Genomic DNA, 18,788 nt, shown 5'->3' on the forward strand with positions numbered 1-18,788 from the left:
TTGTATGGTAAATTCAAGAATTTCAGGCAGAATTTAAAATGGGATGATGTCACAAAATTATATTCATTAATTTATTTCATGTGATATCATTTTTCTATACAGCAACCTTGTCCTTAATGTTTTAATATTACAATTGACTTTTCAAATAGTATTACAGCAGCACAAAAAATAACACAGGCTAAAAAGTTAATCCTGAATATGACCATCCCATCAGCTGTTATCTCTGTGTTTCATCATGGATTTGGTGCACAGGAAGATCTCATTTTTACCTTCCTGTATCCATGACAAAGCTATTAGATTGAACCACATGAAATGTTTGACATTTGACCATTTTACCTACAAAAATGATAATTGGGTATGGCTCAATCTGAAATTTTTCACACTTAGTATTAACATTTTCTATGTTGTTATGTAGCCTTCATACTTATCATTTTAGTGAATGTCTAAGGTTCCATCAAATAAAAGACCATGTAACCATTCTCTCTGTTGGTTTTAGTTTTTTTACTATTGTAAGTGGATATCTTTATACATAGACATTTTCCTCTCTTTTGGATTATTTCTTTAGGATAAATTTCCAGTGAAGAAATTACTGAATCTAAGAAAATTAATGTTTTTTGACATTTTATATGTATAGCTAAATCACTTTACAAATGTAATCTACTTAAATTGCAGTCAACAGTATATAAATGTACAAACTTAATCAGAACTTAAGATAGGTTTGAGTATTAATCAGAACTTAATCAGAACTGGGATAGACTTGAGTATTATCATTATTTTAGCTAATATAATAGGTGTAAAATGGTACTTTATAAATATTTTAATTTGTTTCTCTTTGATCACAGCAAGGTGGAACATTTTTGCACATATTTGTTTACTAAGCTCAGTTCTTCTTGCATAGATTACCAGATCCTAGTCTTTGCTCATTCATCTATTAAGCATCTTATTTTGTATGATAATTATATATTTCATACAATATGAATATTAACCCTTGATCTTTCTTTTAGAAGTACCTTAATGCCCTGTTTTTCTTTTAAATTTCATGATATTATTTTAAAAGTTAAAATGTAGGTTTCCTTATAGCGTTAAGTCTGAATTATTTTCATCAATTAAAGTTTAGAAAGTTTTAATTCCTGCACATATTTAAACATATTTTTAAAAATTTCACAAATTTGCCACATTTCATACAATTTAAATATTCTTTTTTGGTGATCTAAAATTTATTTATTATATAAGCTAAGGATATAAACTAATTTTGTTTTAAATTAGCTAATCAGATATCCCCAAACTATTTCTTAAATAAGTTTTTCCCCCCATTGTTCTGTGATTCTTTCTCTAAGACTACAATATAAAACCATGTAATAGAATCTATTTTTGGAGCATTCATTTTGTTCCACATTTAACAAAACAGTACCAGATGTATTTTAATACTGTAAACCGAAAATAGAATTCGAAGTCCCCCAACCAATTGAATGGAGCCACCCTTTCTCCCAACCCGCCCCACCAAGAGGATCCCAAAGCAACCTGAAACACTAAAGTTCAAGCCATGATGGGAAAGGAGGTCAGCTATGCCTCATCATACCTTCTCCCTTTGGAGTTTAGGCAAAACTGACCAATATTAACATTAAAAGAGAGATCATAAGACTGACGAGACAGACTCTCTGTAGCAATAATATACTAAGTTTTACCCCCACCTTGATATAGCATCATATGACAGATAGTAGGCACTGAAGAAAATCAAAGTATTTTACCTCAAAATGTATTTCTCAGATATATCTTGAAATGGCTCTGCAAAGCCATCTCTGGTGGGGAAAATTTGCATTCTATAGCAAATCCCCTTGCCTTTTCTGGTTCCAGGAGAGCTTTAACTAACAGTTTGACACCTTTAAGTGTCCTAAAAGAGATATTGACCATCTATTCTCTCTGAAGCCTGCTACTTAGATACTTCATCTATATAACAGAAACCTTGCTTTCCACAACCCACCCCCCTTATCTTAACTCAAGCATTTATTTCTGCTGACTTCAACTCTTCAGGCAAAACTTAACTCTTTTAACAGGCTGCCAGCCAGGAAATCTTTGAATCCACCTATGATCTGTGAACCCTCACTTTGAGATGTTCCACCTTTCTGGGCCGAACCAATGTACACCTTACATGTATTGATTTATGTTTTTGCCTGTAACTTCTGTCTTTCTAAAATGCATAAAACCAAATTGCCTCAGGCACACATGCTCAGGACTTCTTGAGATTATACCCTGAGCCATGATCACTCATATTTGGCTCAGAATAAACCTCTTCAACTATTTTAACAGAACTTGGCATTTTTTTTCATCAACAATACCTAATAAGATGATCTCTTTTAATGTTTTTCAAACTGAGAACATTTAAAATAAACTATAGTTTGAGTGAAATTCTTAATATTGAGTTCTAATCCTGTTGCACAGTGGTCAGAGAGACTGTTTCTTAGGATTTCAGTTCTTTTGCATTTGCTGAGAAGTGTTTTACTTCTAATTATGTGATCAATTTTAAAGTAAGTGTCATGTAGTGAAGAGAATGTATATTGTTGTTTTTGGTTGGAAACTACCTTAGATATCTATCAGGTCCATTTGAGCCAGAGCTGAATTTGGGTCCTGAATATCTTTGTTAAGTTTCTGTCTTGATGATCTGTCTAATATCGTCAGTGGAGTGTTAGTGTCTACCACTATTATTGTGTGGGAGCCTAAGTCTCTTTGAAGGTCTCTCGCATCTTGTTTATGAATCTGGGTGCTCTTGTATTTGGTGCATATATATTTAGGATAGTTAGCTCCTCTTGTTGAGTTGAATGCTTTACCATTACGTAATGCCTTTCTTTGTCTTTTTTGATCTTTGTTGGTTTTGTTGTTAAGAACAAACAGTTCCTCATCAAAAGGTTTCAGTTTCTAGTTCTTTGTTCTATTCTAAAAAGTAATCTTACCCATTCTCCTGTGAGCCCTCCCTATATCTGCTGTGCCCAAACATGCACAGGCATTTCCCGTCACCTATGTGACCACCTTTCCCATCAAAAGCCCACCCTGCCTCCTTGATGTCAACAGTAGCCAATCAGAATTAGCCTAGATTGTGCAGTCCACCCCAGCCCATGGGAGAAGACACAGGAACAAGGTCTGCATTAAGGATAAAAACTGCTGCTCTGCTTTGTTCTGTGTGCTCTCCCTTGCCTCTGCCTTACATACAGAAAGTGCTCTTCTATAGAAGTAAATTGTCTTGCTGAGAAAACTTTTGCCTGAGTGTTGGTTCCACCTTGTAGCACCAAGCATTTTACTTCTAACAGTTTAAAGTCTGTTTTTTCAGAAACTAGGATTGCAACCACTGCTTTTTCTGTTTTCCATTTGCTTGGTAAATTTTCCTCCAGCCCTTTATTTTAACCCTATATGTGTCTCTGCATGAGGTGAGTCTCTTGAAGACAGAATACTGATGGGTCTTGGTTCTATATCCAGCTTACTACTGCATGAACGAACATCCCTCAAAATAATAAGAACCATTTATGACAAAACCACAGCCAATATAATACTGAATGGGCAAACATAGTATTGGAAGTTCTGGCAGGACAATCAGGCAAGAGAAAAAAATAAAAGATATTCAAATGGGAAGAGAGGAAGTCAAACTATCTTTGTTTGCAGATGACATAATCCTGTATCTAGAAAACCCCATCATCTCAGCTCAAAACCTTCTTAAGCTGATAAGCAACTTCAGCAAAATCTCAGGAAACAAAATCAATGTGCAAAAGTTGCTAGCATTCCTATACACCAACAACAGATGAGCTGAGAGCCAAATCACAAATAAACTCCTATTCACAATTGCCACAAAAAGAATAGATTATCTAAGAATACAGCTAACAAGGGAAGTGAAAGACCCCTTCAAGGAGAACTACAAGCCACTGCTCAAAGAAATCAGAGATGACACAAAGAAATGTAAAACATTCCATGCTCATGGATAGGAAGAATCAATGCTGTAAAAATAGTAATACTGCCCAAAACAATTTATAGATTCAGTGCTATTCCTATTAAACTACCATTGACATTCTTCAAAGTAATTAGAAAAAAACTATTTTAAAATTCACATGGAACCAAAAAAGAGCTCAAATACCCAAGGAAATCTTGTACAAAAAGAACAAAGCTAGAGGCATCATGCTACCCTATACTACAGGGCTACAGTAACTCAAATAGCATGGTACCAGTACAAGAGCAGACACATAGACCAATGGAATAAAATAGAGAACTCAGAAATAAGAGTGCACACCTACAACCATCTGATCTTTGACAAACCTGACAAAAACCAGCAATGGTGAAAGGATTCTCTATTTAATAAATGGTGCTGGGAGAACTATCTAGTCATATGCAGAAAATTGAATCTGGACCCCTTCCTTACACCTCATACAAAGATTAACTCAAGATGGATTCAAGACTTATATGTAAGGCTCAAAACTATAAAGACCCTAACAGAAAACCTATGCAATATCATTCAGGACATAGGCATGGACAAAGATTTCATATCAAAGACACTAAAAGCAATGGCAACAAAAGCCAAAACTGACAAATGGAATCTTATTAAAGAGTTTCTGCACAGCAAAAGAAACTATCAGCAGAGTAAATAGACAACCTACAGAATGGGAGAAAATTTTTATAATTTATCCATCTGACAAAGGTCTAATATCCAGCATCTATAAGCAACTTAAACAAATTTACAAGAAAAAAACAAACAACCCCATTAAAAAGTGGGCAAAGGACATGAACACACACTTTCAAAAGAAGACATACATGTGGCCAACAAGCATGGAAAAAAGCTCAACATCACTGATCATTAGAGAAATGCAAATCAAAACTGCAATGAGATACCATCTCACACCAGTCAGAATGGCTATTATTAAAAAGTCAAAAAACAGTTGCTGGTGAGGTTGTGCAGAAAAAGGAGTTTTTACGCTGTTGGTGGGAGTGTAAAGTAGTTCAACCATTGTGGAATATAGTGTGGTGATTCCTCAAAGACATAGAGGCAGAATTACCATTTAACCCAGCAATCCCATTACTGGGCATATTCCCAAAGAAATATAAATTGTTCTGTTATAAATATACATGCACACATATGTTCACTGTAGCACTATTCACAATAACAAAGACATGGAATCAACCTAAATGCCCACCAATGATAGACTGAATAAAGGAAATGTGGTGCACATACACCATGGAATACTGTGCAGCCATACAAAGGAATGAGATTACGTCCCTTGCAGGAATATGGATGGAGCTGGAGCAAACTAATGCAGAAACACAAAACCAAATATCGCATGTTCTCACTTATAAGTGGGAGCTGAATGATGAGAATACATGGGCCCATTGAGGGGAACAACACACACTGGGGCCTGTCAAAGGGTCGTGGGGGGAGGAGGGAGAGGATCAGGAAGAACAGCTAATGAATGCTAGGCTTAATACCTGGGTAATGGGATGATCTGTGCAGCTAACCACTGCGGCCTGTGTTTACCTATGTAACAAACCTGAACGTCCTGTACATGTACCCCTGAACTTAAAAGTTGTATATTAAAAAAATTGTCCTTCTGTTATCTTCTTTGGCTAATATTTCATAACTTGGTCAGGTTAAAAAATAGTGTATCGATTTTCCTTTGCTGCTACAAAACAAAACCACAAGCTTAATGGCTTAAAACAACCCCCCGCCTTTTTTTTTTTTTTAACCCTACAATTCTATAGGTTAGATAGAACTAGTCTGACACTGGTCTCATTTAGCTAAAATCAGGATATCGGGGGGATGTGTCCTTTTCTGGAAGCTCTGGGAGATAATCTGTTTCCTTGCCTTTTTCTCCTTCTAGAGGCTGCCCACATTCTGTGGCTCATGGGCCCCTTCCTCCATCTTCCAAGGTAGCAATAGTGCATCTTTCTGACCAGTTTTTCTCCCTGAGCACATCCAATAAAGATTCTCCAATTTTAAGGAAGCAGGTAATTAGATTAGGTTCCTCTGGATATTCCAGGATATTCCCCCTATCGTAAGGTCTTCACCTGTCATCACATCTGCAAAGTTTCTTTTGCCTTTTAAGATAATATATTCACAGGTTCTAGAGATTATGATGTGGGCATGTTTGGAGAACCATAAATTTACCTGCCACAAATAGCATTAGAATGTTGTTTGGATAGCTGTTAAGTGTTATGTGAAAGAATCCTGGCAGAATGGGCATTTTGCAAAATTTCATCCATCAGTAAGATGCAGTTTAATCTTCATAGTGATCTCCTGGTGACATTTTGAGGTTTCCTTTACTAGCTGTATAGACCCTATCTTATTAATTGTACTCCTTAAACTTCCATATTGTGTGTTGTTATTGTGAACAGGATTTCTCTTTGCCCATATTCCTTCCTAGTATATTTTTCTAATAAGTTATCACTGAATGTCCTTAATTCTTTGTGAAAATTTATTCCCTAATGTGATATCAATCTGGCATCTACTCTACAAGGAGAAACATATGCTGGCAATACATAGTGCAGTGTGAATGCTGCTCCTAGGGAGTCAGTCCAGCTATGCCATATTGAGAAATCTCCATTTTCATTATTTATTTGAAAAGATGCAAAAATGCTGAGCACTGAGGTGACCTTCAAAGTTTAAAGAAGGGTTGCTGAATACTGTTTGACCTAGTTTTTTCAGTGTCCTGAGCAGAAGGACACCCAGCAGTTCAGGAGCTGCCCTGGCAAAGGCAAGTGGCATATGGGCCTGGGGTTGAGAGGCAAAGGCTTGCCTAGGGACCCTGCACGGACCCTCTCTCCAAATGATTGATTACTTTCTATTTCAGCAGGTTGCAGTTTGCAATCCACTTCCTTTTGAGTTTTGTACTCATGATGCAAAAAAAAAAAAAAAAAAAAAAAACACAAAACAAAACCAGGCTTGTTATGCAAAGAAAGAATCTCTGGGACTGGGAAACAGGAGACCTGGTTTCAGACTTAACCAAGAGTTTGATTGAGCCATATGGTAATGAGGAGGTCATTTAATTTTGCAGAGGATCAGTTCTCTTATTTGTAACATGGGAGGGGGTGGTGATGGTAAGATTGGATATAGGTCTTCAGTCTATAAACTGATAGTTTATAAAAGACAAAATGCATTTGAAGAAGAAACAAAGCATCAATCGTTTCAGTTCACATTTTATTTTCTTTACATTGATTCTCGGATCACCCATAGGAGGCAGAAGCTGTTTTGACCCTTTTACTTTTAGTTGAGAGCTAATTCTTATCTCAGCCTGTAGGCCCTTGAGAAGCCTCAGAATTTCAGCTTAAAGTAGTGATGGAGGGACGACATTCCTTCTAAATTACAGGCACACAGGATTAAAAACACATCACTCTTCTGACACTGGATCCTCCAGCCTGTGCTCCACGGGAAGCCTTTGCTGCAGAGGCCTGAAGGAGAACGCTTACAGGTTTATCTTCAGGACCCAGAAAAAATCTGGATGGATCTGGCATGCCAAGGTATTCCTTCCTTATGGATCTTGTTGAAATTCTCCTCTTTCACTGTTTGTGCATTGATCAGTCTTGATCTTTTGTCTCTTCACCAATGATTGTTCTTACCTGCAAACCAGGGACTCTTATGTCTGACTAGCAGGGAGTGGCTAATGGAATCTAGAGAATGGCTCAGAGTAGCAATGACCTCAGTCTCCAACTCATCAGATCATGGTACTTTTTGTGGCAATTTGACTCATGGCTCATCTCAGTGTCAGTGGTCCATGCACAGAGCTTGGTGGGTGAGGTCCAATCTCACAGGGAGAGGTAACAAAGTTCTGGAATTGGGTACAATTTCATCAAATTTGAGTTTTCCTTCCTTCCTCATATCTGGGATCCTTTTCATCTCCTGTCATAGCAAGTATCCAGACTGCTGCTGGAGAGAAAAGCTGGCTATTCAAAATCTGATTACTCGTTGTTAGAGGCATTGAGATAACTACTAAAACTTTCCTGGGTTCAGAGAATGAGCTACATGCCTACAAATCCCAGGGAGCAGGTCATAGCATTGGGCTTGCAGTTGTGACAACAACAGTAACGCATCTTTATTGAGCATCTTTGTAAACCGTCACTGTGTATATGGAGACTTACCTTGAAGAGTGCAGACTCTTGTTTGGAATTCAGAAACAGAGATAGTTAATGTCGTGTGGCATGGCATGAATGATAACAATACAGTACATATCTTGCTCTTGACTTACTAGGCTGAGAAACTTATTTCTGGAAGTTTACTGAGCCGAGTGATGAAGAGAGCCCCTGAGGATTTATACATTCCTTATATACTGAAATGTGTGGTATTCTATTTTGGAGGTTGAGTAGAGAGCAGGGGCAATTTTTTTCTTTTACATTTTCATTTTTATATTTTTTGTAGTATATATTATTTGTATTAAAAATTTTGGAATCAGACAGACTTGGTTTAGGATTCTAGTTTTCTCATTTATTAGCCTTGTGGTCCTGGAAAAGTTTCTTATGTCTCTGAACTTCATGTTCTCTGTGAAGATTCACTGAAATAATGCACATAATGTTCTTAGTTACTTGTCTGGCACTTACTAAATGTCAGCTCTTATTATTGCTCTTATTATTATTGCTTGAAAATTAGAGCAATGTGACAAAAGGAACTGATATTTTGGACCTCAGTCTGATCAATCAAGTTGGTCTATTCACTGGGGTGCAATCAATGGGAATCATAACAGAAAGCTATTCTAGTATTCCAGAAAGTCAGGAAATTGTAAGCTGGCACGGCCACAGAGGAACCATCAACTTCAGAGGAAGAACTCAGGGTCTCAGACCATAGGCTAGAAGGTTGCCCTGGCCTATAACCCTGACCTGCAAGAAATACTAGAGAGAGAGGGGGAAACTCAGAACTGCACTTCAGATGAGGAAATCTCCGGAGAGCCCCATGGAGAAGAAAAGGAAAAATCAATGCTGTTGCACATCCTTGATTTTTGACAAGAGACTACTTTATATAATAGCATGTCAGAGCAGGAAGAGACCTCGATTTGAGGGCCAAAGGGTTAGAGAGAGTGGCCCAGGTGGGACTGAGCCGAGGCCTCAGCTGCCAGACCAGATCAGAATTCGGAGGTACCAGATGTAGCAGATGGCTGCACCGGCAGGCTGTCTGACTTCCTCGTAAGCTGTGAACATGGGTGGGAGTCAAGCTCTGTGTTTCCTTACATAGTTGCATTGAATTGAATGTAGAAATATGGACCTAAGGGAATGACTCCCTTAAGAGCATTTTAAAAAAGAAACAAAGATTGAAAGATCTGCATGCAAAAACATAACTTTATTTAAGTATAGGTGAGAGGAAGAGAATTGACTCTGTGGAGGGAAGTTGGGAGGAGGCACCTTTCACCATGCATTCACTTTGGCATTTGTTTCATTTCCCTGACATTTATGCAGATGACTTTATCTTTTCTCAGGAATTTCCTTGTTTGTTCTTCTGTTTTGGAATAACCCTCCCAATATTCTTTCCAAAGAAAAAATTTATCTATCTTTGTCCTGGAGTTTGTTCACAATCTATCTCAAACCTTTCCTGTGGCCAGAAACACAGTTTGTATTCTGTTTCTGGATATATCTGGAATCTTCAGGCAGATTCTTAAATAGGCCTCTAAACCTTAGTTTTGGGGGCAAAGATATAGGCTCAGATCAATGATCACTGTATTAAAGGATTGGGCTCTATAGTCAATAGCAGGTATGCTCTGCCACCCACTGCCTGATTGTTAATTGGACATATTATTTTGCCTCCGAGGCGTAGTTTCCCTATTTGCACTTTCTGGGAAAAAATTCCATGTACTCTATTGAGTTATTGAGGGGAGTTGCTGGGATAAATTATATAAAGCTTTTAACCTATAGTAAGTGATAAATAAATTTTAATTATTCTTATTATCCATGTCCCAAATACAATCTCATTATTAACCCATATATTTATTCCTTTGCAAACAGAACAATAAACTTCAGGTCAGAGAAGGTCATTGGCTTTCTCAGAATTTACTTGAATCACCTTTACTTTGTTGGGTAAAGTTTTCTGCTCATATTTATTTGCAAGACCATTTTCCAAACTGCATGACTAGCTATCAGAGAGGCATCTTGAAATAAAAGTTTTTAAGGACCAGGCATGGTGGTTCATGCCTGTAATCCAGAACTTAGAGATGCTGAGGTGGGAGAATCTCAAGACCAGCCTGGAAAACATAGGAAGACTCCGTCTCTACAATAACAACCAAATTAGCCAGGCATGGCGGCTCATACCTGTTGTCCCAGCTACTCAGGAAGTTAAGATAGGAGGATTGCTTGAGCCAAAAAAGTCCTGCCTGTAGTGAGCCATGATCACAATAGTGCTCTCCAGACTGAATGGCAGAGTGAGACCTTGTCTCAAAACAAAACCAAACGAAAACGTTTTAAAGGGAAGATGGAGATAATGACACCTAATAGAAATAGGCTGATAAAAATCAGAATAGATAGAGGGGGAGAGATTTAGTGATGAGACATTCCCAAGAAGGAGCCATCTGGATTTTGTGCTCTTTCAAAGATGAGTTTATCTTAAAGTGGACTATAGACCAAATGGACCTGATAGACATTTACAGAATATTCTGTCCTGTAACCGCAGAATATTCATTCTTCTCATCTGTGCTGGGAACATCTCAAAATTGGCCATATTATAGGCCCAAGGCAAGTCTGAATAAATTTTAAAAAGTGAAAATTACATCAAACATCTTCTCAGACTATAGTAGCATAAAACTAGAAATCAATATGAAGAGGAGCTCTCAAAACTGTATAAATACATGGAAATTAAATAACCTGCTCCTTAAAGATCTTTGGATAAACAATAAAATTAAGGCGTAAATTAAAAAAATAGCTTTGAAACAAATGAAAATAGAGATACAATGTATCAAAAACCTCTATGGTATGGCAAAAGCGGTACGAAGAGGGAAGTTTGTACTGTTAAATGCCTAGATTGAAAAGACAGATCTCAAATAACAACCCGATGTCATAACCTCAGGAACCAGATAAACAATAAAAAACCAAAATTAAAGCTAGCAGAAGAAAAGAAATAACAAAGAAGAGAGCAGAACTAAATGACACTGAGACCAAAAATGCAATAGAAAAGATCAAGTAAACAAAAAGTGGGTTATTGGAAAAGATAAACCAAATTGCCCAGGGATTTGCTAGACCGCTAGTTAGATCAAGCAAGAAAAGAGAGAGAAGATTCAAATAAGCACAGTGAGAAACAGTAAAAGTGACATTACAACTGAAACCACAGAAATACAAAAGATTATCAGAGTCTACTATGAGCATCTCTATGCACAGACACTAAATAATCCAGGGAAAATGGATAAATTCCTGGAAATTTACAACCTCTTAAGATTGAATCAGGAAGTAGTAGAAATTCTGAACAGACCAGTAATGAGTAGTGAAATTAAATCAGTCATAATAAATCCTCTACCAACAACATCAAAAAGCCCAGGATCAGATTAATTCATAGCCAGATTCTATCAGACATGCAAAGAAGAATTGGTACCAATTTTACTGAAACTGTTCCAAAAAATTACAGAGGAGGAATCCTCCCTAACTAATTCTATGAAGCTAGTATCACCCTGATAACAGAGCTGGGTGAGGACACAACAAAAAAAAGAACACTACAGGCCAGTATCCCTAACGAACACAGATGCAAAAATCCACAACAAAACACCAGCAAACAAAATCCAACAGCTCATAAAAAAGATAATAAACCATCACCAAGTGGACTTTATTCCAGGCATGCAAGGGTGTTTCAACACATGCAAATCAAGTATGTATATTTTTTTATCTTTTCAACTACCAAGTTTACTATATCAATTAATTTGAAAATTTAGAATGTTAAAATTAGCAATAGACTCTGTTGGCTTTGCTGGAATCACTTTTGCTTTTTTTAATCTCTTCTGTTTCCCCCTTCTATACTCAGCTTTTGTCAGTTCCCTTTCTTTTATGAGATTTCTAGAGTTTACATTTATACCTTTAGATATAATTACCCTACTTCTCAGTTGATTTATCAGATTTAAATATGTTTAGACTGCAGCCTAGAAAAGCTGACAAAGTTAACTACCTTTCTCTTCTCCACCTCCTCCCAATTTTTGTTAGTAATTTTATTTCTGCATTTATCATTGTGAATAACCTGTATTCTATTCTCTAAATGTAATCCTCACAGTTTTTTATCTTAGCCCTTCGGTGAAGTGGATCAACGCCCATCGTTAGTCCTTTTACCATAGTTCTCTTGTCTCTCAGCTGGTTGAAGCTTGGTCTCTAGTAGTTTCTCTAAGAAAGGCTCACAGGAATTTATTACTTGAATTCTTGCACATTTGAAATATGTTTTTCTGTTGCTGCTATCTTTAAACAAAAGTATGATTGGATATAAAATTCTTCGGTCACACCTTCTTTGAGGATTTTATTAGCATTTTTTCGTGATCTTCTTTCATTTAACATAGCTGAGATCAAGTTTGAGGCATCATTTTTTTTTTTTTTTTTTTTTTTTTTTTTTTTGAGACGGAGTTTCGCTCTTGTTACCCAGGCTGGAGTGCAATGGCGCGATCTCGGCTCACCGCAACCTCCGCCTCCTGGGTTCAGGCAATTCTCCTGCCTCAGCCTCCTGAGTAGCTGGGATTACAGGCACACACCACCATGCCCAGCTGATTTTTTGTATTTTTAGTAGAGACGGGGTTTCACCATGTTGACCAGGATGGTCTCGATCTCTTGACCTTGTGATCCACCCGCCTCGGCCTCCCACAGTGCTGGGATTACAGGCTTGAGCCACCGCGCCTGGCCGAGGCATCATATTTTTTCTCGGCTTTAAGGTGATTGGATCTTTTGCTTAGCTGCTCAAAGTATCCTTTATTTTTGAAGTATAAAATCTCAAATAGACCTTGGTGTTAATCATCCTGTAAAATTTTCTCCATGGGCATTTCTTATCTATCGGTCCTTTTTTTTTGGTAAAAAATTTTCTAAAATAACTCTTTATGTTTTGGTTTCCAGTTACTTGGTTCTCTCCTTCAGAGTAAATATAGTAATTATGCATATGTTGTATCATCATTATCTGTCTTCTACATCATTTTTTCTTAAATCCTTTAAAAGTTTGTTTATTGTGATCATTTTTACCATCTTGTTCTATTTGTCTTTCTCTGTTTCACTAATATATTTTCCTTTTGTTCTCCCTTTTAATATGAGCTTCATATTTGTGATTTATGATATTTTCTATGAATTTCCTGAGCTCTGTCACTTGATGGCTTATCTCCTATTATCATTCATTACCCATTTTGGCTGAAACTTTATAGCTCTTCTTTGATCTCTTTTATAGGTCTATAATTCTTTTAATTTTAAAATTTATTTTTAATTGTGGTAAAATACACATAACACCAAATTTACCATATTATCTATTTTTTGTTATTAAAAATAGAGGTAGAAACTCTATTTTCAATAGTTATGTATGTGTACACTGTTGTTCACAACTAGGGAACTCTTTTCATTTTGCAAAACTAAAACTCTATACCCATTAAATAACAACTAATTCACTTTTACCCTAGTCCCTGGTTACCACCCCACTACTTTCTGTCTCTATGCATTTAATTACTCTAGGTACTGATATGGCTTGGCTGTGTTCCCACCCAAAATCTCATCTCTAAATATAATCCCCATGTGTCAACTGACAGACAAGGTAGAGATAATTAAATCACTGAGGTGGTTTCCCCCATGCCACGCTCGTGATAGTGAGTGAGTTCTCACGAGGTCTGAGGATTTTATAAGTGTCTGGGCAAGTTCCTCCTTCAGTGATTCTCTTTCCTGCTGTGTGAAGAAGTTACCTGCCTCCCCTTCACCTTGTACCATGATTGTAAGTTTCCTGAGGCCTCCCCACCCATATGGAACTGTGAGTCAATTAAATATTTTTCCTTTATAAATTACCCAGTCTTGGGTATTTTCTTATAGAAATAGGAGGATGGACTAATATAATACCTTATATAAATGGAATCATACAATATTAACTTTTGTGGTTATCTTATTTCACTTAAGATGATGTCTTCAAGGGCCATCCGTGTTGTAGCATATGTCACAATTCCCTTCTGTTTTAATGTTGACTAACATTCCATTGCATCTATGTATCACATTTCATTTATCCATTCATCTATTTACAGACACTTGGATTGCTTCCACTTTTTGGCTATTATGAATAATGTTGCTATGAACATTTGTGTACAAAGATCCCTTTGAGACCCTGCTTTCATTTTTGTGTGTGTTTATACTAACACATGGAATTACTGGATCATATGGTAATTCTATTTTTAATTTTTTGAGAAACCACCATATTGCTTTGCACAGCAGTCACACCATTTAACATCACCACCAGCAATGTACCAATTTTTCTACATCCTCGTCAACACTTGTTATTTTCTGTTAAAAAATTTTTTTTTTTATAATAGCTATCCTAAAGTGTGAGAAATGCTACCTCATTGTGGGTTTTATTTGCATTTCTCTAATGATTAGTGATGTTGGGCATCTTTCATGTGCTTATTGGCTATTTGTATATCTTCTTTGGAGGAATTTTGAGGTGGTTGTTGTTGTTGAGTGGTAGGAGTTCTTTATATATTCTGGATATTAACTAGTTATTAGATATATGGCTTGAAAATGTTCTCTATCATTCTTGGGAATGCCTTTTTACTCTTGATATCCTTTGATGCACAGAAGTTTTAAATTTTGATGTAGTTCAATTTGTCTATTTTTTTTCTTTTATTGCCTGTGTTTTTAGTGTCATATCCAAAAAAGTCTTGCCAAATCCAATGTCATAAAATTTTTCCCTTTTATTTTTTTTGCCTTGAGGTTTTTTTTTTTTTTTTTTTGTTGTTGTTGTTTTAAATAAACTTTTAAATGCTTGGTGATGTTAGTGATTGTTTTTCCTGCTCTTTGTCAACAATATTTAAATTTTTTTCTGCTCAATATTTTTATTTCTTACAGATTTTCCTCTGTCTGTCTTTCATTTTCATGTGGTCTCTTTATATAAATCTGTGTTGGTTCTTTTTGTATTAGGACATCTTGGAATGAAGCCAGTTTCTTATGAATTCACATTTTTCATTAGGTTTGGCCTTATAATGCGGAGTTATATGCACTTGAGACTGAATAGGTTATTTTGGCTTTTAGTTCTCCCCACACAAAAGAAATTGTCAGTGCAGCTTTGTTTGCAATTGAGAAACTCTCTGTCTTCCATTTATACCATAACAGCTTGCTTCCTGCAAATTCTGTGTGTTTCCTCGTTGAGCCCGTTTCCCCTGAAACACTCTCACTGACAGCTTGCTGAGCCCCTAATGTTGCTCCAAATGCAAGAGTGTTTTTCTCCCTAGAGTGTACCATCTTGTTTGGACAACTGTGCTCTGACAGCTTTGTCTGAGATCTGCACCTGCTGATGTCCTTGTGAACTTCTTCACTGGATTTCATAGCTCTTTCTCTTTCATTGTGGTTCAGAATTTCAAAAGTCTTCCAGTTTATTGTGTATGGAATTTGGTGTTCTGTCTCCTATTTTTAATTTTGGGGTGACTTCCTAGAGGAAAAGGAGACAAGACCTTATAATGGAAGGTCCAAGTGATTGTATTCACTTCAATTCTTTATTCCTTTCCTTTTGAGCAGTTTGAGAGTCTCCCAGGTTCTTAAGGCCCATAATAGAGCACTGATAGAACAAGAGCTACATGGCTGTTGTAGAGCATAGTAGATATAGGGTAGACTTCTGACTCTATCATTTAATAGCCACGTGCCCCTTGGTAAGAAACTTAACTCTTCTGTGCCTTAGTTTTCTTCAATTGTAAAATGGTAGTAATAGTAATAGCCAAAGTTTTACCGGGCAACCACTCTATGAGAGGCATCATTCTAAGAGTGTTACATGTATTAACTCATGTAGGTTTCACCTGTATCATCTCCATTTTACAGATGAGGAAACTGAGGGAAAACGTTGTGAAATAAATATCAGAGTTGGTATTCAATCCTCAGCCATCTGTTTTCAGAGGCTGTGCTTGTCCAAAATAATCCCTCTGGTGTTCAGTACCTACCTTATAGGGATGTTTAGAAGATTAAACAATAATGTACATCAAGAGCCAAGAACAATATTGCTATGGTTTGGATGTTTGTCCCCCCCAACCCTCATGTTGAAATATGATTCCCAGTGTTGGAAGTGGGGTCTAATGGGAGGTGTTTGGGTGATGATGGCAGGTCTCTCATGAATGGATTCATGCTTTCCCTCAAGGGTGAGTGAGTTTTTTCTCTATCAGTTCCTGTGAGAGCTGGTTGTTGAAAGAGCCTGGCACCTCTCTCCTCTGTCTTGCTTCCCTTCTCACCACGTGACCTCGGTACATGTGGGGCCCCTTTGCCTTCTGCCATAGGTGGAAGCAGCCTGAGCCTCTCACCAGATGTGGGTGCCCAGTCTTCCGGCCAGCAGAATCATGAGCCAAATAAACTTTTTTTTTTCTTACAAATTGCTCAGTCTCAGGAATTCTGTTACAGTAACAGAATATGAATTCAGGCAAGTGCACAGGGTAGGTAAGAAGTTGCTTTTTTTTCCTCCCTAACTTTCTGCTTCTGGCTTCTAGTCTTCTCCCTTTTGTTCTTCCTGTATTCATATTCTCTCATGCTGAGATAGGTGGGAGTTATGTTTTAACATTATTTTGTTTGACGAGTTAAAAATGTCCAAAGTAACTTCAAACAGTTGAAAACACTTCTTTCTTCTGACAAAAAGTTTAAAATGCTGACATTTGTACTGGAGATAAATTAGAAAATGAAAACAAAACTTTATCTTTCGATTTTTAGGCCAGTCTCCAAAAATGTCTCAGGGAGCTAAAGGTGGGGTGGAAGGAAAAGAATCTATCACTGATGACATTTAGAAGCAGCCATTAAAACTCTGAGGAACTGACTCTTTGATCCCTTGGAGACAATTCTTTGAGGGAAGGGAAGAAGATGAAGAGTAGTGTTGGGTATCAAGACTACGCTCTAGAACAGCCTAGTGAGTACTCTCTACTTACTTCCAAATGGCTCTGCTTCTGGGTTCCAGTACCAGAACTGACCATAACGTGGGAATTTGGTAGCTGACGGTTGTCAGTCCTTCTCCCTACCCTTCATGTTCTCTGTGCGGTTGCTTCTCTCTCACTCTGCAGACGTTTTCTTAGAGAACAAGGCATAAAAGAAATAAAGATATTTTACCTCAAAGTGTATTTCTTGGACATATGTTGAAATGGCTGCCACAGAGTCAGCAAACAGAAGTGGCCTTGCAAAGCTATCTTTTGTGGGGAAAAACTTGCATTTGTAGAGAATCTCCATGAATGGAGCCTGGCCTTTTTTATGCCTTTCCCAGATCTAGGAGAGATTGAGAGTCTGAAACCTTTACAAGTCTAAAGAGACACATTTACCATTTATTCTCTCTGAGGGAGGATTCATCTATAAAGCAGGTCCACCTTTGCCAGCCAAGCCCCTTATTTTCTCTCTCCTATAACCTGTCTTACCACTAAAAACCTGTTTTGGGCATGCTCTGTCTGTGTCCACATTCTTTCCATATTCTCAAGATGTGACACAAGCTTCTATATATTGTTGGATTGGGTCTTCATTCTGATGGCTACTGTGTATACATGTTAAATAAATTTGTATGCCTTTTTGCCTATTAATCAATCTGCCTCATGTCAGTGATTTTTTAGGAAAACTTGAATGAACGAAGAGCCTATGGCCCCCACAGACATTAGCTGAAAAATTGACTTGTTGGTTAGCTTTTATATAAACTTTCTTTTGAAGCAGCGAGGAAGATATTGGAAAGAGGGGAGAAGGGAAAGATAGACAGGTTGATAAATAGAGAAAGAGAATGAGATCAACTAGTCTTTGAACCAGAATTTTACATTTCCTGCTAGAAAATCTGATTGGTTTGACTTTGGTCAGTGTTTACATGGGTACAAACAAAGGTGTTCAGGTGGACAACAAACCTGCTGAGGGTATAGACACTCTGAGAAGACACTTGGACAGGGGAAAACATGATTTGTGGAGAGAATGACTGGCATCTGTTAGATTGCCATGCCAGGCCACAATTCTGGTAACTGGGACCATGCTATGGTAATGCACTCTTCACTCCAGACAATGACTGAGGAAACCAGCATCTCTAGTCCTGCCTCTAGTTCCCAAGCCAGCAGTCAAGTCTGCCCACCTGCTGGTTTGGATTCCCAGGGCTGAGGTCCATTTGCTGCCAGCCTGATGCAGACTGTTTGCCTTGGCAGTTAGTTTCTCTTGTTGGTTCCTGGGCCCTCTTCAAAACAGGGGCTTGCCTGACATGTTGACTTTCTCCTATCTCTGCCAGTCAGTTTCTCCCCTGAGTGCCTTTACCTAGCAGCAGGGCACTCTCTACCAGACTTCAGACAAAGTCACTCAAAAATCCCGTTCTGGAAGCAGAGGAAGGGCACTTTCCCTCCACCACTTTCCGAGGCATCCCAGTCTATTTTTAAAAAGGGAACCAAACAATCTTGGGGGACATTTCATCCCTAAAAAAAATGTTCTCCAAGGAAAGTTCAAAGATGGGCTGTTGTTTAGAGATCAATGAAAAAGAGATGGAATTTAAATATTAAGAAGAAAGCTCTTGCCTTCAGGTAAAGCTGACATTTGCATAATAATGAGAATGACTAGCCAGATGGAATTGAGAATCTGACTGGAATCTCAAATCCTGGTGAGGGAAGATTCATTTGCCTGAAATGGCAGTGGAAAATATGCTAATCAGGGGTTTGCTGCTGTCCATCACGTTCAACAGA

This window comes from Sapajus apella, unplaced genomic scaffold (genome assembly GCF_009761245.1).
Source record: "Sapajus apella isolate SASKATOON/1434 unplaced genomic scaffold, GSC_monkey_1.0 scaffold4, whole genome shotgun sequence".
Classification (NCBI taxonomy): Eukaryota; Metazoa; Chordata; class Mammalia; order Primates; family Cebidae; genus Sapajus; species Sapajus apella.